We start from the raw sequence: 25,717 nt of genomic DNA, 5'->3' as shown, positions 1-25,717 counted from the left end.
TCCATATGGGAGCAATAGTGAAAGTCACTCACATGTGTCTAGTTTTACAGTCTACAAAGGAAGGAATCTGGGCTGTGTCAACTACCAGCTGGGTATCTAGGTGCAACTCACTTAAACCCTCTTAGCCTCAGTTTCCTCATTTATAAAACAGGTAATAAAAGTCTCTGCCTGGCCCATCTAACGGGTTTTTCATTTGTGAGAATAGGCTTTTTCCTTCTGGGCAAGAAAAAAGAGTCAGAAGGCAGAAAGGAACAAGAACAACAAAAAGGTGGGGCTGGGACAGGTCCAGAGGAAAGGCCAGGAATCAGATTTTTGATGTGAGATGGTAAAGAAGTGTGCTCTCTTCTTCAGATTGCCTAAAATTGCACCATATACCTTTGAGTGGGCATTGAAATTGCTTCGTTGAATTCAAATTGCGTTGTAATTATGTTTTCCCTGATTACAAATTTAACACATGCTTATAGGAAAAAGTTTAGAAAAATATATTAAGTATAAAGAAAAGCCAGGAGTGTTGCCTCATGCCTGTAATCCCAGCACTTTGGGAGGTTGAGGGGGAGGATCACTTGGGCCCTGGAGGTCAAGGCTGCAGTGAGCCGTGAGTCCACCACTGAACTCTAGCCTGGGTGACAGAGTGAGACCCTGTCTCAAGAAAATAATAATGAAGACAAACATTAAAATAAACCATAGTCTTCTTGCTGTTAACATTTGGATATGTTTTCTTCTCTTTCATTGTTCATATATCTAATATTGTAATAATAGAATTAGAGCTAGACACGGTGGCTCACCCCTGTAATCCCAGCAATTTGGGAGGTTGAGGTGGGTGGATCGCTTGAGGTCAGGAGTTTGAGACCAACCTGGCCAACGTGGTGAAACCCCATCTCTACTAAAAATACAAAAATTAGCTGGCGCAGTGGCAGGTGCCTGTAATCCCAGCTACTTGGGAGGCTGAAGCAGGAGAATTGCTTGAACCTGGGAGGCAGAGGTTGCAGTGAGCTGAGATCCTGCCACTGCACTCCAGCCTGGGTGACAGAGAGTCTCTCTCAAAAGAAAAAAGAATTGGAATCATACTGCATATTCAATTATGCGACCCAAGCTTTTTCAGTGTTATTTATACATGTATATGTTTTTAGCTCTGAAATCATACTGTGTGTTAGGGTTACCCAGAGAAACAGAACCAGTAGGGAAGAGACACACACACACACACACACACACACACACACACACACACACACACTCTCTTAGTTTAAGAAGTTGGCTCAGGTGATTGTGGAGGCTGGGAAGTTCAGAATCCATAAGCAACCCAACAGGCTGGAAACTCAGGCAGGAATTAATTAATTCTATTGTTTTACGATAGAATTCCATTTTCTCTGAGAAATCTGATTTTGTTCTTAAGGCTTTCGACTGATTGGATGAGGTCCAACCACATTATGTAGGATAACCTCATTTACTTAAAGTCAACTGATTGTGGATGTTAACCACATCTACAAAATACCTTTAGAGCAACATCTAGATTAGTGGTTGATTAAATAACAGGATACTGTATCCTAGCCAAGGTGACATATAAAACTAAACTATAACATGCTGCATACCCCAATTTTGTATTTTGATTTTCTTTTTTACTTTACATGTCATGAACATTTTCCCGTAACACCAAACATTCTATAAGAATTTGATATTTAATGACTATATTGACTTTTCATCCAATGACTTTCTCATGATTTATTTAAAATTTCCACATTGTTAGCTATTTAGGTTTTATCTGGTTTTTATTATAAACATTCTTACTGCCATCTTTTTGTGCATCTTCTTCTTATGTATGTCCTATTAGTCCCTAGAATATATTCACTAGCATGGAATTACTGGGTCAAAAGGTATGAAAATTTTAAGCTTTTAATGTACATTGCTAACATTTCCCTGGGGTGTTGCTACTCAAAGTGTGATCCTTTGGTCCGTACCATCAGTATCAAAGCAGATTGACTGTTTTGATGTTTAAAATGTGTATATCTGTGATATATTAGCATATGGAAATATCAATTCCTTGGGAGGCTGGAACCATCTTTTTTAAGACTTATTTCTGATGTTTTGGTTCTACCTTGCATGTCTTCAGAAAAAATAGTGGATAAATTTAGTTTTCTACTGTAGGCATCATAGATTGAACTGACGCTAGGGAAAGCCCATAGAAATGTACACTGCTGTTCTTTGGAGCTGAAGCATAGAGGAGATAAACCATGAAAGGATATTTTTAAATGTTTCATTTAAAACATGCCCAGTAAACAAAGAGTTCTTTCCAGCCGGCTTTTTAAGGTGTTTTTTGAAATCAGGAAACTGTAAATATTCAGTCTGGGGGCATGGGAAAAGGGATTTCTTAGGCTCCAGTTACATGTCACAGTGTCCAGTTTTTTCTCCTCGTGGTCTCTTCTCACACCCTCCTAAATGTCCCCAGCTGCTCAAATGATCACCAGCACAGAGGAAAGCAGTTTGATGCTCTAAGGCCTGGAAGTATTAAGTTCTCCCTGCATCACCCTCAGGGTATGCATGGCTCAGCCCTCTTGAAGGACCTTAACATGAGGACAGAGCCCTGACAGATGGCTTTGAGGTGCAGAGGTGTTTTGTGATTGGAGGCCTTTTTGCACCTCATAAGGAGTAGGTCTCCCTGCCATCTGATCCATCCTGCCTTCCATGGCTAAAATAAGTCTTCCTAAAACACAGGCTTGTCTCTTGTTCCGGAACCTGCAATGAGTCCCCATCCTTTTAAAGAGGGAGTGTAAATTCCTTAGTCCACGTTTAAGGACTCGAGAGTCTGGCTCTTACTTGGCTTTGTTTTCCTTTGCTTTATAATAGCAATTTCTACTGACTGTTTTTCACATGTGTCCTGCCAATTCTAAGATCTGCACCTTTGCTTGGGCATCCTCTGTTGTCACCACATGCCCCCACCCTGGCCTGGCCCTACTTATTCAATCCAGCCACTGCGACCCCATTGTCTCTCACGCGTCTGGCCCTGCAGCCTTCCTGTCGCAGCAGTGAACCTGAGCTCATATGCTTCCTGGTGCCGCTGACCCTTTCACGTTTGGGGTTGGTTTTCCCAACTTGATTGTGCATTCCTGGTTTGTGGTGACCACATCCTCTCCTGTTCTCAGCCCTCTCGGTTGGCTGAGCAGACCATACCTAGTGATACTGATTGATTGGGCCACAGCAACCTCTCAGGAGGCCTCTGTCTTGGTTTCACTGCACTTCAGGAAGCTGGGGACTGCTTGGGAGCTGGACCCAGTGTTTTCATCCCTGTGCCTCTCAGCCAGACCCTATGATGAAGAGGTCAGGGATGGTTCCTTCGGAGGCTGGGGTGTAGAGTACATCCTTTGTTGGAATCCCAGCTAACTAGTTCTGGGAAGTTGGCTGTATCACTTAGTTTTTTTCATTTATCCAAGTCAGAACTGCTCACTTAACAAATATTTCTTAAGAGCCTACTATGTACTAAGCCCTGTGTTAGGAGTTGGAGGATATAACAGCGAATAGGGTAGACTAGGTTTCTGATCTCATGGACCAGACAGGCAATATAAAACAAGTAATGATAATTTTAGATAATAGTGGCTTGGTGGGAAGCGGGTTGGTCACTTCAGAGCGGATGGCTAAGGAAGGCCTCCCTGAGGACAGGGTATTTCAGCTGGGATTGGAACAATGAAGTGGGACTAACTATATGATCTTGGGAATGAATGTTCCAGAAAGAGGGGTCAGTAGGTACAGCCACGAGAGTTCAAGGAACCAAAAGGAGGACCCCATGGCTGAAGCACGGAGGAGGCCGAGGAGGATGGTGCTAGATGTTGCTCCAAAGGTAGGTCCCACAGGGCCTTGAAGGGCCACTGGAAGGCTGTGGATTTTCCCAAGGACATACGGAAAATCATTAGAGGATTTTAGCAAGTGAGTGAGCAGTTCTGGTTTCTCAACAGTGCCTGCTTCATTGAACATCAAATACAATTAAGTAAGATGATATATATAAAATATGCAGTGGTGTGCCTGGTATACAGAGGTGCTTCAGAAGACGTAATTATTGTTTTCACATTTTGGAGACAGAATGGTTAGCTCCTACAGTTTGACCTTAAAATCTGGGATTTGTGGTAGGCTAAATAGTGGCAGCCCAAAAGTGTCTGTCCTGATTCCTGAACTTGTAGATATGTTATCTTACATGGTAATGGAGAATTAAAGTTGCAGATGGAGTTAAGTTTGCTAATCAGCTGACCTTAAAATAGGTAGTTTCCTGAGTTACCCAGGTGTACCGAATGTGATCACAAGTGTCCTTAAAAGTGGAAGAGAGGACAGAAGAAAGAGTCAGAAGGAGGTGTGACTATGGAAGAATGGCCATGGAGATGTGATATCACTGGCTTTGAAGATGGAGTAAGGGACCACAAACCAAAAAATACAGTGATTACTAGAAGGTGGGAAAGGCAAGGAAATGGATTCTCCCCTAGAACCCTCAGAACAGAATGCAGCCCTGCCAACATGTTGATTTTAGCTCAACTTCTAACCTCCAGAATTGTGAAATAATAAATTAGTGTTGTAAGCCACTAAGCATTTAATAATTTGTTAGAGCTGCAATTGGAAGCAAGTACGAAGTTTTTGCACCAAACATTGTCAACTCCAGTTTAGTACATTCCAGCATTACCCATGACCCATGCAGTTTTAATTCTTTCTTGAGTTCACTGTCTATTGATTGGTACCTGCTACATGCCAGGCTGTCTGAGACAGCATCTTTGCTTTTGCAGAGTTGACTATCTAGTTGCTGTTGTTTTCTGTAAACTCTAGGAGTACCAAATTCCAAATGTGCCTCTAGGTGGCACATAGTAGCCTCTCAAGTACACCGGTGAAGTGACTCCCACTTTTAATTGATCCAGGAGGGCAGGAGAGACTACAGAGCTCATGGTAAGGGCTTAGGCTCTCAGCCCTAAGCCCCTCTGGGCTGGGCCACCCAGGCCCCGGGACTGCAGGGCAGGGATCAGGTTTGCCTTGTGCTGGCCTGGGCTTTGCTTGAAGTCCCCTATCTTCAGGGCTCAGCCCACAGGCCTCCTCCAGGAAGCACCCTTGCCTGCTCCGGGCCACAGGAAGCATTCCCTCCAAGGTCTGCCCTTCCCCTCTGGCAGGGACTCTGTCTGGGCCAGCTGCTCCATCTCTTGGGCTGCGGTTATTTTCTCTTTACTGTCAGCTCCTGTCTGTGGAGACGGGCCTGTGCCAGGCATACATTTAGGGGCTCAGCAATGCCTGTGGTTTGATTGGTTGGGGCTAGATCCAAAGGGTTGCTATGCGAGGGCTTTTGCTTTATCCTTTTAGGGAAGTTCATTCTCTCCGCTTGCTTCTCCTCCTCCTTTTGGAGACATCACTAGAAAATCTCAGCAGCAGGGGCCCAGTGCCTACGCCAGCCCATCTTTCACACTGTAGCTGCCAGAATGTTCATTCCCAAACCCAACTCTGACCTGCTGTTCCTCCTCCAGTGGAAAACTACTGAGGATCCCTTCTGCCCACCCCATCTATAGCTATGGCTTTCAGTGTTAAAAAGAAAGAAAGAAATGAAACTTGTGTGGACCCTTCTTTTTCAATGAAGTATCGCATGGAATGTTCATCATTATGCATGTGGACTCTAGCGTCAGACAGACCAGGGTCCAAATGGAGGCTCTGCCACTTACCTGTATGACCTCAGGCAAGCTGTCTAACCTCTCTGTACCTCACTTTTCTCAGCTGTAGAATGGGGATGTGACACTGACGATCATCCCTTGTTCATGAGGCTGTTGTGGAGATCAAATGTGATAAGGTCTGTATAGTACTTGGCAGAATGCCTGACCTGGTATAGCTACCAAATAAATGTTAGCTAATGTTACTAGAGCATAAATTAATTTTCTAAGTTCTAATTTATAACAGTGGTAAAGCCCATCAGTGATAATAGTTTGGCTGTTTGGATGAACAAAGGAGTTTTAAAAACAGATTTCACTATTTGTTAGGTTGCTGCAAAGGTAATTGCAATCTTTGCCATTTTAATGGTAAAAACCGCAATTATGGCTGGGCGCGATGGCTCAAGCCTGTAATCCCAGCACTTGGGGAGGCCGAGACGGGCGGATCACGAGGTCAGGAGATCGAGACCATCCTGGCGAACACGGTGAAACCTTGTCTCTACTAAAAAATACAAAAAACTAGCCGGGCAAGGTGGCGGGCGCCTGTAGTTCCAGCTACTTGGGAGGCTGAGGCAGGAGAATGGTATAAACCCGGGAGGCAGAGCTTGCAGTGAGCTGAGATCCGGCCACTGCACTTCAGCCTGGGCGACAGAGTGATACAACATCTCAAAAAGAAAAAAGAAAAAAGAAAAAACCGCAATTACCTTTGCACCAACCAATAGAACAGTTTTTGATTTATAAGAAATTGTGGGATAGTGCAGAGAGTTCCCACATGCCCTGTACCCAGCTCCCCTATTGTCAACGTTGTACACTGGTATGGTACATTTATTAACCAATAATACATAATCATCAACTTCATACTTTATTTAAACCTCCTTAGTTTTTACCTAATAGGTTTCTTTTTCCGCTCCAGGGTGCCACCAGGGAAGGTACTAAAGTACATTAGGTTGTCCCACCTCCCTAGGTTCCTCTTGGCTAAAATAGCTTTTTAGACTTTCCTTGTTTTTGATGACCCTTGACACTTTTTAGGAGTACTGGTCAGGTGTTTTGTAGGATGCCCCTCTACTAGAATTTATCTGATATTCTTCTCATGGTTAGACAGAATTGAACACAGAAATGTAAAGTTAGCAGATTATGGATGACCACTCCAGTTTCCGCTTGGTCTCAGCATCCATGAAATTAGAATCAAATGTTTATGGGGAGTCTAAAACATGTTTGAAAAATCACTGGAGGAGATGAAGATTACACTCCCTGATGTGAGCTATGAGGTCCTTCTCACTCCAGCCTCTGCCCACATCACCAGCCTGCTTTATCACTCCTTCCTGCTGCAGGCACCCCCAGCTGCTCAGCATTCCCCTAATTGGTCCGGGCATTGAGGCATATCGACTCATCCCCCAGGAATGCCTTCCCTCCTTTTTCTGCCTGCCTAATTTCTTTCTAATCTCTACGCAAAGACTCTAAGATCCAGTTTAGCTTGTCCTTCCTCCCTGATGCCATTCCCACTTTCCCCACGGAGACTGACACTGTCCCCAGGGTTCCCTGGGCACATCTCTCTGTTGTCCTTCTCAGCTCTCACGTCTGCCTCTTCCTCTACACTGGAAGCTTCTTAAGAGCAGGAGCTGAGTCATAATCCTCTCTATTCCTCATGTCCAGTGTGAGCCTGGCACACAGTAGGTGCTTAAGAGATGCTTAGTGAATGACTCCTGGTGTTAAAGAAAGGTGCTGTTTCTATACCAGCTTTAACACAGCTGACTGGAACACACAGCTTTAACACTTGCCTTTGTCCTAAGAAAATGGGGTGCCCCAGTGGTTGATGGATACCAGAGATTACCCCTTGCGTGGATCTTTTAAGGTCATTTTCTCCCTGCCCCAGAGGGTGTGGGAATGAGGTGTGAGTATGGAAAGGACCACCAGGGGGCTCTGGGATGCAGTTCACCAGCCCAGGCCGAGAGGAAGGCTCAGTGGTGGCTTCAGCAGCAAGCCTGGGTCTGGCAGAATCCTCAAAGAAAGTGTGTCAAAAGAGAGGTCTGTTTTGCTACTGATGTGCCAGGTTCTGTAGCAAGGACAGGATGTACCAGCCTGTTCTTCAAACATGTGTGTGCCCCTCACTGTCCTTTGCCCCAGAGGTCCCAGCCTACAGAGAAAGGGACAAAAGATCCTGAGAGCCAATAAATAATATTTGCAGGAAAAATTGTCTTGTTATATGCACCAGCAGACCTTTACTTCATTCAGACTTCCTAATTTCCCTTTCCATGCCAGTGTTAATAGTTCTCCTTGGATCGCAAACTCTTAATAGATATTCCTAAGGCCAAAAGTATCACGGAGCAGTTGGAGCCAAAATCTCAGGGCTTTTTTTTGAATTCTATAAGAAGAGGGGAACACAGCTGAGTTAATCTGAAATAATGAAGCTGGAATTAGGAATTGCTCTGGTCAGTAACGTCCACTGTTTTGTTTTTTCTGTTGTTGTTTGTGTTATTAACCGTAATAATAATAGCTTAATAGCTCTTGTGCACTGGGTGCCAACTCTGTGCCAGGCATTGGGATGCAGGTGTCTGCCTCTGCCAGGCATTTGTCTTTGGGCATACAAGGGGAATTAGACCAGCATAATCCCTACCCATCCTGCCACAAAGATACTATCTCCGTTTCATAGATGAGGAAATTGAGGCCCAGGAACATTGCATGATTTGTTAAGGCTAGAAATCAGATTCTGTCCAGCTTCAAGACCTGAACCCTTTCCAACCACCCAAACATGCCTCAAAAGGACATGAAATAGTTGCCAATCTTAAAACATGACTGTGCTCCAGGGGAAGGGAAGGGATTATCACACGAGGCAGAAATGTGTAGGCATTACAAGTACATTCATCGTTAATAATAATGATGAAAGGATGATAATATCTTACCGCTTTGGGCCATGAGCTTCCTAGCATTCATGTAGACAAATGAAAATACAGAGGGATGTCTGCTAGAATGTGATATGGTTTGTGTTCAAAAGATTCTTGCAGTATACTCTAAAAGCAGTGTTACGATGGAACCTGTACACTCACACATTTTTAAGAGGCAGACTCTTCCTTCCAAGGGTTTTGACCCAGTTGCAAATGATCTTACCTGCACCTCTCCTCTGCTTTAACCCTCAGGTATGACTGTGGTCAGGCGAGGTGCCCCGCAGCTCCAGGGAGCTGGCACAGGCGGCTCCCTGTCCTGAAAGCTCTCTTGCCTCTATTTCCCAAGATGGAGATTCTAAACAGTAGAGCCCAGAACCAAACTTGGAGAACACTCGAGCCCCCAGCTGAAAGACATTCATCACCCATGGACAGGTTTCTTGAACAAGAGAAAGTTTGTAACCAGAGAACAAAGCAGTTTCTGCCCAAAACAGTAACTTAAGAAGGGTATTCAAAAACCTCTTGGACTTTTGTCCCACACCATAGCCTAAGTCCCTCTCAAAGCTGCCCAGATTCTCAGGACCAGACGTGTACCCTGCCTTTGGCCAGGCCCCTGGGATTCCAGGGCCACACGGCAGCCATGCGTGGCCTGTCTTCAAGTTCACTTCTCCAAGCTCTGGGACTCTCCCCATGCCAGCACAGAGCTATTAATTATTTTTCTCTGTCAAACCTTTGTCAGCAACTTCATCCCAAAAGAAGTGGTTTATTTTCCCTTCGGCGGTGTTTGTGACTCTTGTAAATAAGAGATAATTGCACTCCAGTTTTTAAATTAAAACAAAATAGCTAGAGATGCCCGTTAGGAGTTTACATTTTACAGCAGCCCACTTCCTTAGTCAAAGATCCAACAGACTTAGTTTGTTGAGTTTTATGCAGATTCTGAGAAGTTTGAGTGGTTTAAATGTGAAACTTTTGTGTTAGCCGCCTGAAATGCCTTTGCTTTTGCTTCGAGTTAGTATTAAATAATTTTTAAATTATTTCATCTTTCGGCGCTGCTGGAGGATTTTAAGGCTTTAAAACTGCAATTAAAATGTGAACATTAAGGAGTTGTAAGATTAAATGAGAGAGTGTATCAGAAAGTGTTTGGAGATGTTTTTACTGCATCATGATCTGACTTGGTAGCAGGAGAAATGCATTCTTGTCTTGTGGCTGCTGAAAATTGCGTTTCTTTTTTTTTTTTTTTTTGTCTCTAAGTTTGTGCTTGGAAAGTGAAAATATATTCAAACGAATCCTTATAAACATTTGATCTTGTTTTCATATGAAGTGAAAAGAATTGTGAAAAGTAACTCAAAACATGGAATTAGATTCTTACAGCGTTAGTTGTGTGGAGCCATCTGCAGGGCTAGGCCAGGAGTTCTGTGGGTCGCGGCCAGCCCTGGATCGATGTGAACTAACATCTAATTAGTGGGCCTGGTGGAAGTTGGCGAGCCTTTGGACAAGAAGGCTTTGGGGAGGTGAAGACGTCTTCCCTCCCTAAGGAGGAATCATCCCACAGACTCATGGGCAGCGTTCTTCACAGAATGTAAAGGTGGACCTAGCATTGGTTGTCGGGAACCAGCCTGGGCACTGGTGGGCTGGCTTAACCCCTTTTGTTCCATCCCATCCCAACACCTTGATGAAGTGATGTGTTAACAGCAGGAAAGGCGATATTGAGAATGTCATGACTTAGGCAGAGAGTTTATTTCTGACATGTCAGCTGCAGGCTGTGCTTACACAGATGGGCATTTTGGGACTAGAAATCTGTGAATACTCCCAAAAGACATTATAAGGCTCATGGGAGCAAAGATGGCATGAGAAACTTGAAACTAGGATTCCAGCATGGCAGAGTGAGAGTACACCAAGTTTCATGTGTCATGTGCTAAGCTTTCTCACAGGCCTTTCGTTTTTGTAAATCAGAGGAGAAAGCCATATTTTGACAACCCTGCATTTAAGACATACCAACCACTTTGACAATGAAGTGGCGTGGCCTTGCCCTCCCCACCCCCACCCCAGCATGTGCTTTGATAACCAGGGAGCACTCCCTGATGTCATCAATACTTAGATTTATTGGGAGGGACCAGGAGAGCTTTAGTCTTATGAGAAACAATGGCCAGACTTTACTCTTAAGGGGAATCAGCCTTTACGTCATCTGAGACTAAGACGTTTTCTGGACTGCAATATGTATTATCACAGATCTTAATTTGAGGCATACATGTTAGAATAATTTCATTTTGAAATATGGTGGTAGTAAAATTCAGCATTAACATGAGTAGTCAGTAATTCAAATTTTATTTGCTCTGATATCAAAGGGATATCTTTCTGCTCCCACCAGCCAGGAAAAAAGAGAGAGAAAGAGAGAGAGAAAGAGAGAGAGTGGGCATTTTGCTGAGCACTTTTTCAGCCCAATTTTATTTTTTTTGTAAAGACGAAGCCTTGTAATTGATTTGTTTGGTCTCTGAAACCCTCAAGAGTCCTGCATTGCCCCCTGGATCTTGGTGAAAAGGCGTAGTGCCTTCTCTACTTAACTGTTGGCACTAATCTGTGCTTGCCTTATTAGGGACAGAAAGTTTGAAAACTTGGAACTGTTTATAACCTCCATTTGTTTTCCCTTTCAACATCATAATGCTATGGTGAACTGGCTGTTTTGGGAAAGAGGATGAAAGTGAATGATTGAGGGGGAATTTTCCCCCTTGGTAAAACTGATTGACTAGCCTAGTTTTAGAAAAATTTTCATCCGTAGAATAATTTTGGCCATTATGAACATAAATGGCTTTGTCACCCGTTAGCAGGCAGATGGAGCATGTGTTTCACATTATTAATTCGAGGCAACATTAGGGCTGGTTGAGGCAGCTTTTAAGAAAGCAGAGTCTACACGTCCCCATCTTTCATCCAGTTCCACCTCAACAGACAGCATTCAAACTGTCCAGAGAGGGAGAACAGCCCCTCTGGTGGAAATGCTGTGTGACATGAATCTTGCCAAAAACTAATGGATCATTTACAGGAAATAAGAAGTTAAAGAGAAGGATGAGTCAGTAGACTTCAAAGTAAACCCATTTCCACAGAACTTAAATAATGAATACCAAAAACTAAAGATTTCACAGACAGCTTATACGGCTCTCTGTACAGCTGAAACCTTTGCCGACTCCAGCGCTGTCTGCCCTGATGAAGAGTCCCTGCTGCTTCAGGAAGGAAGGGAGAAAAGGAAAGAAGGAAGGAAATCAGGGGAGAAAGAGAAAGAAGGGAATGGAGAGAAAGAAGGAGAGCAATTTTACGAAGAAAGTGAGAGGAGAAGAGAGGACACATACGAGGGAGAGAAGGAAGGAAGAAAGCAATGGAGGGAGAAAGAAGGGAAGAGAGGGAGGGAGGGAGAAAGGAAGGGAGAGCACGAGGGCAGAGATGGAAGGTGAGAGAATGAGAGCTGATCACAAGGTGGGTTGTTAAGTCTAATTTTGCACTAATGGGTTTTGTGCGGCCAGTATCCTGGGACATCTGTTTTGTGGGTCTCTTTCAGCAGATTACTAAAGTCAAAACAAAATTGTGTATCTTTTAAATGCCCCTGAGTCACTTTGTTGGAACTACTTATAATGGAGAACTGTGTTTGAGAAGGCCAAGGGCTGGTTCAGACCATAAGCACAATGCCAAGGTCTGTCACTGTAAGGAAACTTGCAAATCAATGAAATCGACTGATAGGGAGATTTATGCATATTACAAAAACATTTTGATCCAGCAATTCCACCTTTAGGAATTTATTCTTAAGAAATAATTGGACGAGGTTGTAAATCCTGTGTAGAGAACAGCATTGTTCACACTTGTGAAAAACTTGAAATAAACTATAAGTCTAATATGAAAAGATTAGTTAAATAAATTATGGTGTATCATAATAAAATACTGTAACATTAAAAATATACTGCAGTTCTATATTATTTTTTGGAATAATTTTTATGCTACGTTAACTGAAACTTTTAAAAAAGAGTATATATATTTGTAAGGGCATGTATGTAAAAATATATATGCTTATACTTGCATTGAATAAAGTCTGGAAATGTGTACCTACAATATTAACAGTGACTAAATCTGGAAGGTAGGATTTGGAGTGATTTTAATTTTTCTGTCTGCATTTTCTAATTTCTACCATGAATATGTATTACTTGTCTAATATAAAAAACAATCAGTAAGAGAGGATTGTTTTTTACTCTTGCAGAGTGAAAAATGCAAGAGGATTTATTTAACTGTTTTTCCACAGAGAAGGGCCCGAGTTAAGTTTGTATTTACAGAGTCCCTCCCAATGTTGGGAAGGGAAAAAAACTTTCGCAAATGTCAAAATGCTGTTTCTGGATCTTTTTTGTCCTCAGGGTGCCCTGGTGCCAAGCCTTCCTTCTTGCTTATGGCCTGACCTTAGTTTTCTTCTGGAGCCAACAGCCCCTTCTAGCTGGGCAGCTCCCAGGGGCGAGGCATCTCTGGCCAGGGAGCACCTCCTGCAAGCACCCTTTCCGCCAGATTAGAGATCCCGGCAGTGCCAGATGCTGATGCAGAGTGCCTGTAGGCCACCTAAGGCCGGCTTGGAGTGGGATAGGGAAGAGAAGTCACTTAAGAGAAAAAAGCAAAAATCATCTGAAACTGCAAGTCATTGGAAGGTTCCTACTGGCACCCCCTCTGGGCTCAGATAAGAATCAGGAACCGAATTCCTGCCACATTTCAGAAATTTTCTAAGGAAGTCAGCATGGGCCAAGGGGCCCAATGGGAGTCTGAGGTGGAAGTGGGTCATTGGAGCCCAGGCCGCCTACCTGGGCCTAGTACTCCAGGACAGACACTCCTGGTCCCTGGGTGGGTGATGTGAGTTTTGTCCCCTTAGTTTGGGCTGGGTGATGGTGCCCAGCAGGCCCCACCCACAGGCCTCTGTGGCTTCCTGTTTGGGTCTTGCCCTTCCATCTGCTTGAGGGCCATAGTGGTGACCTCTGGATCCAGCTTCCCACTTTGGGCTTGTGTTCTCTTTGTTGGATCCAGCTGGTCTCATCCCTGGGGCAGGATGGGTGTGGGAGGAGGACGAAGACAGTTGGGATTCTTTAGCGGGTGGGTTGTTGGCTTGGAGCAGAGCCCAGCTTCTCAGCGTGCCTGCCACAGCTTCCCCCACCCAGTTCACGGTCTGGGCCAGCGTGATGACTGCTTGATTCTCTATCAGGCAACTGCACCTCACTGAAGCCAAATTCCATCTTTATCCCGCTCCCCACTACCACCCCGCCACTGGCTTTGTGACCTAGACTGATAACTGAATGCCTCTGAGCTCTTTGTCCTCATCTGTAAAATTTAGGTGTATTGAGAGTGGAGGTGGGGGGTTGAAGACTAAATGCCATAACATAGGAAAGCACTTTGAATGCTGCCTTGCACCCTGTAACAATAATAACCATTATTGCTGTGATAACTGACGTGTACTGAACAATACTTTGCACCAGGAACTCTTAGAAACACTTTACATGTAGTAATTTACTTAATCCTCACAATGGTTTATGAGGTAGGTACTAATCAATCCCATTTGCAGATGAGTAAGTTGAACCATGGAGAGAGTCAGTAACTTGCCAAAGTTATTAAGTGATTGAATTTATGAAGTAACCAGGCTGTGACCAAGGAGTTGCTCTTTTAAAATTTTTTGGTTTAAAAAAAATCTTTCCAGCCATCTTAAAAAAAAATTGTAGTAAAATACATATAACTTAAATTCTTAACCATTTTAAGCATACAGTTCAGTAGTATAGAGTGCATTCACACTGTTTCGTAACCAACCTCCTAAACCCTTTTCATCTTGCAAAACTGAAACCCTATACCCATTAAACAACTCCCCATTCTCGCCACCCCCCAGCCCCCAGCAACCAATATCCTGCTTTATGTCTCGATGAATCTGAGTACTCTGGGTACCTCCTATGAGTGGAATCATATGATATTTGCCTTTTTATGACTGACTTATTTCACTCGGTATAATGTCCAGAGCTATATCCATATAGTAGCATGTGTCAGAATGTTTGTGCTGTTTGAGGCCAAATGATATTCCATTGTACGTATGTACCACATTTTGTTTATCCATTTATCCATTGATGGACACTTGGGTTGCTTCCATCTTTTGACTATTGTGAGTAATGCTGCTATGGACATGGGTGTACAAATATATCTTCAAGACTCTGTTTTCGAATCTTTTGAGTGTATGCAGAAGTTAAATTGCTGGATCTTACAGGTAATTCTATGTTTAATTTTTCAAGGAACGACCATACTGTTTTCCACAGTAGCTGCACCATTTTACATTCCACAGCAGGGCATGTGGGTTCCAGTTTCCCAGCATCCTCACAAATACTTATTATTGTTATTTTTGGTATTAATAGTAACCATCCTAATGGATATGAAGCAGAGTCTAGCCCTACCGCGGTTAATGTCAAACTGAATTCTTCTTACGATGTTCCTGAAGTTGTGGTGGCAAAACCTAGGTAAATGCTGGTGGAAACACTTTTAAGATTCATATATACTGCTGTTCAGAATGTCTCCCATCATTATGGGGGAAATATATTATTTTTATAGATGTTAAATCAACTATATTAATTGTAAGTTCTGTTCAGTAATGTTCCGAATACATATGTAGCTAGTTCTCAAAATGCATTCCTTGAAGGCTTTGAGTTTCCACTAATAAAGAAGACTAAGGAAATCAGGCATTCATGGCTCTAGACAGGAATGAAGACTTTAGGAGAAAAAGGGTTAGTTCTGGGAGACTCACCTTCTAATGTGGACCCGTTAAAAATTCCTAATAGGCATTTATTGTACGCATCTGTTATTCCTTTTAGAGGCACTACTTTCAGCAAAGAATGTAGGTTTGTGGTTTTTTTGAAAAACACTAAATCAAATTATTGTGTGTTTAATTTGAACAGGAACTTCATGAATGAGATGTCTCCCAAGTGCACCAAGCAAGAGTGAGGAAACGTAGGTTTAAACCTTTTATTCTGTTTGGAAGTGTAGACAGTGTACTCAAATTCTTAAATATAGAGAAAAGATCTAGAACAGAGGGATAATGAAGCTAATGTGTCTTGAGAGATTGGAGCAGACACATGGAAAATACCTATACCTAAACGCACTGAGGATGTTTCTACCTAATAATAAGGAGTATGGTTCTGTAAGCTCCTGGAAGTAAGGACTGTCCTTTGGGCTCAGATCCAGAGCCCAACACCTGTTTTTAGTAGATGATGAGAATGGTAATAATAGCTAACATTTATTGATTGCTTACTACATGCTGAACACTGTTCTAAGTACTTTATAGGTCTTAAATCACTTAATCTTCTTACCAATCTTGTGGGGCAAGAACCATCATTATTCCCAATTTATAGATGAAAAAACTGATGCCCAGTGAAGCTGTTTGCCCATGGTCACAAGCTAGTAAATGGCATAACTAGCATTCAGGTCCAGGCAGTAGACTCCAGAGCCTGTCCTCTTCACACCACCCCACCCAGCGAGAATGGAAGGAGTTAGCTGCCAGTGGTCTTAAATTCCTGTATCCTTCAATGATCACTCAAACAGTGGTCAGCCATCTGTTTATATCAGCCTATTAGGGCTTTTTTTTATTTTTATACTTTTCAATCTGTACCAGCTCTAAAGGTGATACTACCATGATTTACTACTTGGTGTGTCTTGATGGACTTGGAGCTTGCCATTATGGATTGCTAGACATGAGATGGACAAGGTGGTGGGCTGGTAAGAGGGACAACTAAGGATCTGACCCAGCTACAAAAAGTCGCACAGTTGAGGCCATCCAAGCATGATACCCAAGAGGGATTATAAATATCTCTGCCCAAAACTGAAGTGTTTACATTATATACTTATGAAATCCAAGTAAAGACATGAGACTAGACTTCAGGGTGTGGGGCAATGGTGGTGGCCCTTAAGCCATGAGAATGAATGGACTTTCCTAGAGAGAGGGTGTGCAGGATGGTAACCTCAACACCATTTATCAGATTCTTCCTCTGGAAGTCTAAATTCCAGAAAAATCCCAGCAAGAGACTTTTTTTTTTCTTTAATCTGCCTTCTAAAATCTTACACCTTTAAAGTGATTGCAGAATACAGCTTTGCCAAAGTGGACTTCACATGGTCTTAAGATAGCCAGAGGGGCATCTATCAACTGCCCACCTGGTGGTGTCACAGCTGTCCAGGCCATGCTCTGTGGACAGATCAGTGAGTGCTCTCACCAGCAATGCTCTAGTTGTAGTGTTTTTAGTTATTGATGTGTTTCAGGGGCAAACAATGGCTTTAATTCTTGAATTGCAATTGTGCAAATATAGTTTGTACACTCCATTCCTTAATCCACATAATAAAAGGAAAGGCCAAAAGGATGCCTTCAACAAATATTGGGGCTGATCATATCTTTATCTGATTATGTTCTTTTGGAGTTAAACTAAGTTCTAGAAATATAGAACACGTAAGTCCCAGAATATTCTTGATTGAGTAGTTCAAGATCTTTTGGTAGAATTCAGAGCCCCCACAGCAGCTGTCTAAGCCAGTTATTGCTGCTTTAACTTCACTTCTCCCCACATTTGGAGGGTATTCCAGACAGGAAAGGACTTTGATTCATAATCATCATCTTCTGTGTACCATTTGAAATGTTTTGCATTTAGGGTTCTTATGCTTGTTTTTTTCCTAACTTAAAATTGTTTTGTATTTACATTTCTATCCATAGGTCAATTCACATGATCACTTAAAGTTTTAAATAATGTCATTAAAATCCTATTGAATTATTATATTGAATTTACTTAACCTCTGTGGTTGGATATTTAGACAGAGCCCATTTTAGTTCTTAAAAATATGCTGTTAGAAACATTGCTTACATTGGTTACTTTTCTTTCTGTGTATCTCTTTGTTGAGCATTTCTTCAAGATATAGTCTCAAAAGAAGAATTAAGGATAAAAAATATGGATGGTTTTATAGCTGTAGTTCCATATTGTCAGACATCTGACAGAAACACTGGAGTAATGTACAATGCCTCTGGCAGTAGTTGAGTGGGCTTGTCATCCAACAGCTCTGCCCCGTATTTTACCATTGTGTCTTATTGTGTTTAAGTAGGTAAACAGTTATTTTCATTCATGTTTCTTTAATGGTGAGACTGAACACCTTCCCTGTGTTAGCTAATAGGGTACATTTCCCAGTGTGTGTAATGCACCTATAAAGTGCCTGGCACAGGGCTGCCATCTGCTAGTGTCCCTCTCTTTCCAGCTTTCCCCCTTTACTCTTTAGCCATTTGTCAAATGATGTCTCATTACTGATGACAATATATGTTTATATCACACTATAAGATTTTATTATTATTTTGGATTATAAATATCCATTATATTTATCATAATTTAAATTTTTGGGGGGCTCCCTTTTTATTTGTTTTGTTACTTTTCTTATTTATTTATTATTTGATACTGAGTCTCGCTCTGTTGCCCAGGCTGGAGTGTGGTGGCACAATCTCAGCTCACTGCAACCTCCACCTCCCAGTTCAAGCAATTCTCGTGCCTCAGCCTCCGAGTAGCTGGGATTACAGGCGCTTGCCACTACACCCAGCTAATTTTTGTATTTCTAGTAGAGACGGGCTTTCACCATGTTGGCCAGGCTGGCCTCGAACTCCTGACCTCAGCTGATCTGTCCACCTTGGTCTCCCAAAGTGCTGGGATTACAGGCATGAGCCAATGCGCTCAGCCAGATGTTTTGTTACTTTTCATTAAGGAGATTTTTTTTTTTTTTTTTTTGAGACAGGGTCTTGCTCACCCATGCTGGAGTGCGGCATGAACACAGCTCATTTCAGCCTTGACCTCCAGGGCTCAAGCCATTTTCCCACCCCAGTCTCCTGAGTAGTTGGGACCACAGGCATGTGCCACCATGCCCGGCTAATTTTTGTATTTTTTTTTTTTTGGTAGAGACAGGGTTTTGCCATGTTGCCCAGGCTGACCTTGAACTCCTGGGCTCAGGAAGTCTGCCTTCCTTGTCCTTCCAAAGTGCAAAGAGACATTAAATAGACTTTATGATATTTGAGTTCACCTACCTCAGTCTTTTTTTTTTTTTTTTTGAGACGGAGTCTCACGCTGTTGCCCAGGCTGGAGTGCAGTGGCGCGATCTCGGCTCACTGCAAGCTCCGCCTCCCGGGTTCCCGCCATTCTCCTGCCTCAGCCTCCTGAGTAGCTGGGACTACAGGCGCCCGCCACCGCGCCCGGCTAATTTTTTGTATTTTTAGTAGAGACGGGGTTTCACTGTGGTCTCGATCTCCTGACCTTGTGATCCGCCCGCCTCGGCCTCCCAAAGTGCTGGGATTACAGGCTTGAGCCACCGCGCCCGGCCTAGTCTTATAATACTATTTAGTTTTTTAATCATGAATTTCTCTCTCTGCTATAGCTGGGATAAATACACTCTCCTTTTTTTCTTTTAAATGCTTTGCGTATTTAATTAGTTTATTAACCAATTTAGAAAGTACTATTGTATATGGTGAGTTATGGATATAATATACTTTTCTTCATATTGATACCAGGTTGTTCCACCAGCATTTATTAAATGGTGATTCCGACATCTATTATTGTGATTCTTAGTTTTGTTTTGTTTGCTATGTCCTCAGGACTTTTAAGTGCTCAAATCCATCTCTGGAATCACTATTTTAGTAGAGTCTTTGTCCTGGCTTTGATTCAGCAAAATTCAGTTTTGATGAAGATCACTTTATAATGTGTCTTAAAATTTGATTATTACATCCTCCTGCAATCTTCTTTGGAATTATTGTGTATTTATTTTTCTTTATTAATTTTGCCAGTCATTTATCACATTCTAGAGTATTCTTGCAGGAATATAATTGTTATTATGTTAATCTATTTTTTGTTTTATGGATTAATGTTACTGATATTGCTCTAAATTTTCTAAATCAAGAGCAATGGATATAACTTTGTTTCTTTAGGTATTCCTTTATTTTTCCCATTATAATTGTATTATTTTTATCTCACTAGATATTTATCTAGATATATAAATTCTCAGATTTTTTAAATATTGTGAATAGCACCATTTTTCATTGCCTTTTCTAACTTTATAGCAGTGATACGCATTTGGTTAATCTTGCTTTTTCTATTTACACTCATATCATCTGCACAACAAGTGATATGTCTATTTCTGTCTTTCCTATATTTATTCTCTATTTATTTTTCATCTTGTCCTGCAGTATTTCCTATTACCTCCAACACGAGTGCTGAGGGGAACATCTTATTCTTCTACCTGTGTTTGCAAAGTGAAGTCTCTAAGACTATGCCATCATTACAGTAGTTAATAGCCACTTCTGGCTATTCAAATTTAAATAAATTAAAAAATAAAATAAAAAATTCAGTCCTTCAGTCACATTAGCCACGTTGAAATCTCAATAGTCACCCATAACTAGTTGCTACCAATGCTAGTTGTCCAGTGTACTGGATGGTCCAGAAATAAATATTTCCATCGTTGCAGAAAGTCCTAATAGCATTGCTCTAGAATTTCCACTCAAGCCCGGATTTATGTCTGTAATCATTGTTTTATCCTAAGGAATAAATCTCCTCTTCTGATTTTGAGTTCTTTTGAAGATTTAATGTTGAATGTTATTGATGGCCTCAGCATCCACCAAATAACTCTGACAGTAAAACCCTTTTTTTTCTATCAAAGTTTTGAACTACCCTAATCATTTCACTATGTGCAAGCTCCGTCTTTGTAGGATAGGTCATACTTGTTTTGTTTTTGAAACATTTCCCTTTTCTGTATGTAGGATATTATTTATGATTAAACTATATTTGTGAATTAAATGGCCTGTAATCCACATGCCCCGCCCCCAGTTGGTGTTGTCCTCAGGTGTTTCAGATCAAGATCTTATTTATATAACATATAATCTTGACTGTATTTTGAAATCATTTATGTAACTGGTATTTGAACAGTTCGAGATGTTCTGAGAATCCATTAGGGACTTCCTTTAGAAGTGTGTAGAGAGGACAGAACTTTCCCTAACAGTTTCTCTGTCATTTGTCTGTGTTTTTAATTTTTTATTCAACATAATTAGTTCAACAAGCACTGCTGAATGTAAACCACCTATGAAACACTAGGCAACATGCTGAAGGATAAGATGAGCACAGTTTTGGCCATCAGAAAGAAATAAGAATGGTCATATCACCTCTTCATTGGATTCCTCAAGGCGTTCCCTCACCCCATAGTTTCCCCAACATGAATCTTACCAGGTCAGTCTTCTGGTTGCGCCCCTACCCACAAAATACCTCGACCTCCTCGTTGCCTCTTCCCAACACTAAGGTTCTCTTGCAGAGAATGTCTTTTTCCTTTTCACCTCTCACTCATCCCAAAGTTCCTGTCTTTGTGATGCTCCCTGAGTGATTTCTCTCTGCTCTCATCTTAATGTTTCCCTTAAGTGTGCCATTCATCTTGGCAAATAATTATTCATAGCCTTGTCATATTATCTAGTTAACTCCTGTGTTATTATGTACATCTCATATGTCTAATATCCCTGTAGGGATGGGGTGGAGGGAGATCTCAAGTCTTCTCTTTCTTTTGTTTAGCAAACAGAGTCCAGTATACAGTGCTAAATATATGGCAGGCGTTAAGAAATACGTATTGAATAAGTGTGTTGAGACGTTAACAATTCTCACTTCGTTACCAGGCAGAGCCAGTAAAATCTGTGGCCAAGGGCAGGTTTTATTAGCTTTAGTAAACTATTACAACCTATTTGGAGAAAAATGCAAAAGTTTCTGCAAGGAACCACACTCATCTTCCAAGTTCATTAATCAGCCATCTACTCCCATTCATTCAACAGATAATGATTGAATACCTCCCATGTGCCAGGTGTGGGGGAGACAGGGTCAAGCAAAGCAAACATGGTTTATGGTGTTCACAGTGTACTGGGGGAGATGTATTAAGTCAACCAACAAATAAGTGTATAACTTCAAATTTTGCTAAGTACTATAAAGGAATGACAATGACATGGACCATTAAAGTTAGCCTGGGTGGTTGAGCAGGGCCTCTGTCAGATTAGGAAGTGACATTTAAGCTGAGAGCTGAAGGATGGGTCACTAGCCATGCGAAGCTGGGTGAAGAAGCCTGTCTGAGGGAACAGCATATGCAAAGGCACTGAGGTGTGAAAGAGCTTAGTGGGCTTGAGAGGTGACCAGGAGCCAGTGTGCGACTGGAGCATGGTGAGTAAGGAGGGGGAGTAGCATGGGGTGAGGCAGGCCCTGATCTTGAAGACCCTTATGATCCAGGGCCGAGTATTTGGGTTGAAGTGGGTTTTAAGCAGTTCGATATACATTTTCAGAGACTTTTCAAAGTGCCTAAAGCCAGTTTATTGCTCCAAGCAATAAACATATATTCTCTCATTTAATACTAACAGCATCCAGATGACGTATGTGCTTTTAAGTATGGGCTTTTAATATGCTCATTTTCAGCGGTGGAAACCAAGGCCCAGAGATGTTAAGCAACTAGCCCAGGGTTACGTCATATGGTTGTGAAGGGGCCAGGGTGTCACCAGGTTGTCTTGTGCCTCCAGAGCCCAAGCTCTGACCACTGCCTGACCACCACAAGATTACTTGGTCACTGTGTGGCTGGAGGAGTTGGGCAAGTGTAGGAGCAGGCAAAATTAGGAGGCTCTGTCAGCAGTCCAGGTGAGGCCGTAGCTTGGACCAGGGGATGCAGTGTGACTGGAGAGTAATGGATATTCTGGGGGCAGAATGAGAATGGGGGAGAGAAAGGGAAATATGTGTTGAAATAAATAGACATGATTTATTTGGATCAAAAAAAGGCTCTGAAGTCTCATTTTAAAGAATTTAGAATCTAGAAAAGAAACCAAGTAGTAAGCTAAAGCATACAGCATGAGAAAGAAAATAAAAATATGAACAGAAATGAAGTAAAAATCGCCTAATAAGACAGGGTTTTAAATTTTTATTAATAAAGTAGAAAGAGCTACTGAATGAGAAAGGAAATATAATTATAAAAGAAATTTGTCATATGTATGGCATATTATTTATAACTCTTGCTGAATTAGCTAACCCAGCTGAAACAGATACTTAGATAGCATGAGATAATGAAATTGGTCAACAATTTATTGTCATAAAATCTGATATGCAGTCTGCTGCCCTGCATGTGGCCTACCCTTTCACTTTCTCCCCTCTCCCTTTCTTGCCTGTTGAAGTCTGAGCAGTCTTCATGACCCTGTTCAAATCCCTTCATAGGACAAAAAATGAAAATCATTGACATGAATACATGATTATTTTAGCCCAAATCAACAGTTATCAGCAGTAAGGATGGCCTTGAATTAGTGGAGGCAATCAACGGATACTTTTTTTAAAAAACAACTTTTGACACTTTTAAAGGCATACAAAAAATCAATGATCTTGAAACTTTTGTCTTACGGGTCATCAGCAGGGCTGAATAAAGCCAGAATGAAGTATCTGTTGGCAAATTGAAGTTGTAAGCTTTAGGTAAAAGCATCAAATACAGCTGTTATGTTCCTAACTTTTACTCTCTTGAGAAAAGGTGAATGACAGTGGTTAGAAGTCAGTTGCCCTCAGGTTCTCAAACTGGGAGATGAGGAAACCTGTTCCCGATTTCTAGGTAACACAACTGCTTCTGGTCCAGGTGTGTGTCCCCGAAGCTTGTATACTGACCAGGGCGGAAAAGGGCAGCAGAACCTGAAGGACAGCTGACATTGCCCACTGCATGCCCATCTCCAGCCCTCCCCTCATCCTGGAAGAAGTCTCCCCATTTGTGGAGAGCTTAACAATTGGGACAGGGCTGTCAGCCTGTGGGACCTCCCTTAGAGAGTCAGCAGCCATTTTAAATGGTGCCATGTGCTTTCTGTGAGGGGATTGGGAAATTTACAGAGCAGTGGCAAACGATGAGCGGAGAAGTTGGGCAAACGTGAGGTCTCTAGCCATGTGCTGTGTTAGGTATTGCCGGATTACCAGTCTTAGGAAAGTAGTATGGCTTTTCTGTATCATGTGCAGGCCACTTCAGCTTCCTTTTTCATATGGAGTCTCTCATATGAAAGGAGGGAAGGAAGGAAGGTAAGAGGAAAGAAGAGAAGACACAGAGCAGATCGATAACTAAATGCTAACAGTAGGCCACTTAATCAGTCATTCATGCAGACATGTATGCTTCAACATTACTAAGCCAGGACACGGCTGGGGCCTGAAGACTGAGAGGACCAAGACCCAGTCTCAAGTCACTATCTTTGGCTAGTTAGCCACATGTTCACAGATACCGTTCTATCTAAATAGTGTATGCAGAGTCCCTGGCATAGTATCCGGCACCCATTTGGTCCTCAGTAAACTCTGGCCGTCATTGCATTACCATCATCTCCATCATGATGAGATATTCATGCATGTCTGAATCCTTGGTTTGGCTCAGTGTCGGGTGCAGAGGTCAAGATGGTAAGTTGACCAATTAACTGAGCAACTACAGTTTTTTAGTGCTCACCCCATGCAGGCACCTTTAAAAGGCTTGGAGAAAGCTTCCGAGACTGACCTTTGTCTAAAACGAGATGGAACATAAATTTAAAATGTTATAAATTGAAAAGCCAATACAGGGGTATCCTTTGCTAGGTGAATAAAAACAGAAGGAGCTTCAGGAATTTGGGGGAAGGGTAAATTGTGTGGGTTGGTAAAAGCATGATGTATATTATTAATCTAGAATCAAATCAGGTTCAGAGTTTTTGTTTGTTTTGTTTTGTTTAAGACACAATCTCTCTCTGTTGCCTAGGTTGGAGTGCAGCAGCGTGATCATAGCTCACTGCAGCCTCGACCTCCGGGACTCACATGTTCCTCCTGTCCCAGCTTCTTCCCAAGTAGCTGGGACCACAGGTGTGTGTCACCATGCCCAGTTACTTTTTAGCTTTTTTGTAGAGACAGGGTCTCACTTTATTGCCCAGGCTAGTCTTGAACTCCTGGCCTCAAACAGTCCTCCTGCCTCTGCCTCCCTGGGATTATAGGCATGAGCCACCATGCCTGGCTCAAAGTTTTAAAAGAAGTACTAACCCTTTAGCCCTTTAGCAGTGAGAATAGGGAGAATAAACCCCTCCCCGAAGCCTGCATTTGCAGACACCCTCAATAAGTTGCACGTTGGTAAATGTTTAACAACCAGCTTTTCAGTAAAAAGTGTGTGTACAAATGCATATATAAGTTAATTATCAATTTCACTGATATAAAGGATGTATAGCACACAGTTTACATAATAAAATATCAACACTGTTTATTGTAAATTCCATATAGCCAATCAATTCTCACAGAATACTTTTGATTCTTTGAGCTCTTGTAGCCATAGCTAACCTATGGTTAGCCATGATTTGATGAGTGGAATTTCATCAGTCCACTAACCTTTTCTCAATAAATTTATTGTCATTAAATCTGATATGTGATCACTGAACTATTTTTCATCTTTGCACCTGTTAACCCATTTATGCCAATGGTTGCAAATTTTTTTGTGTGAAAAATCAGACCTTGGCAATGACCTTGAGCAGTAGGATATAGATAACTCCCACAAACTTAGCATTCCAATAATGGAACACTAGGCATAACTGGGATAAACTGAAACCTCTTTCAGCTTCAGTACTGAGTATAACTTCATTCATTCACCAATGGCACGAGCATCTTCTTTGCTGATCGTATAACAGTTTTAAATACTGGAAGAGTATTTTCCTTTTTTTAATGTTATTCACGATATAATGACTACAGACACTTTCAAATTTTACAGACTCACTTTTAAGTTTAATCTGCATCATTGACGTTCCTTCATCATTTTCTTAAGTCTAGATAATCAACAAAATGAGAAATCAAACCCTGATTTGCAATGTTGGTTGATTTCCAAGAAGTAAATACCCCCACTGGGGCCAATTTTGCGGTATCCCCGAACATGGAATTGGGAAGAGCAGCACACCATTGTGTAGTAGTGCTTCTGCCATATGGATGCCGAACATCATTTCAAGAACATAGATCATCAATATAAGTGATGAGTTTTGAGTATTATCTTTCTAAGTATAATTTATTTAATTGCAAGTTTGTATTTTAGATTTTAATAATAACTTTAACAACTGGCTCCCTGAATCCCTGAAAATTTGACATTTGAGAGCTGGTAGGAGCCAGTTCCAACACACCCATT

The 25,717-nt window shown here is 41.8% G+C and overlaps 1 protein-coding gene across 6 annotated transcripts in view; it reads left to right on the top strand.

The window, feature by feature from the left end:
• The window catches only part of PARVA (parvin alpha), a 162,214-nt gene that overhangs the window by 34,908 nt on the left and 101,589 nt on the right, over positions 1-25,717 (top strand). The window contains exon 2 of one of the 6 annotated variants that reach the window (XM_077963321.1): positions 15,472-15,523. The exons of the other annotated variants lie outside the window; for them this stretch is intronic. The gene's annotated coding sequence lies outside the window, so the exon portion shown is untranslated. The remainder of the gene's footprint in view (positions 1-15,471; positions 15,524-25,717) is intronic. 6 annotated transcript variants of the gene reach the window in all.

This window comes from Macaca mulatta, chromosome 14, assembly GCF_049350105.2.
Source record: "Macaca mulatta isolate MMU2019108-1 chromosome 14, T2T-MMU8v2.0, whole genome shotgun sequence".
Classification (NCBI taxonomy): domain Eukaryota; kingdom Metazoa; phylum Chordata; class Mammalia; order Primates; family Cercopithecidae; genus Macaca; species Macaca mulatta.
Note: the sequence above shows the minus strand (reverse complement) of the source record. Positions and strands in the feature narration are given on the sequence as shown.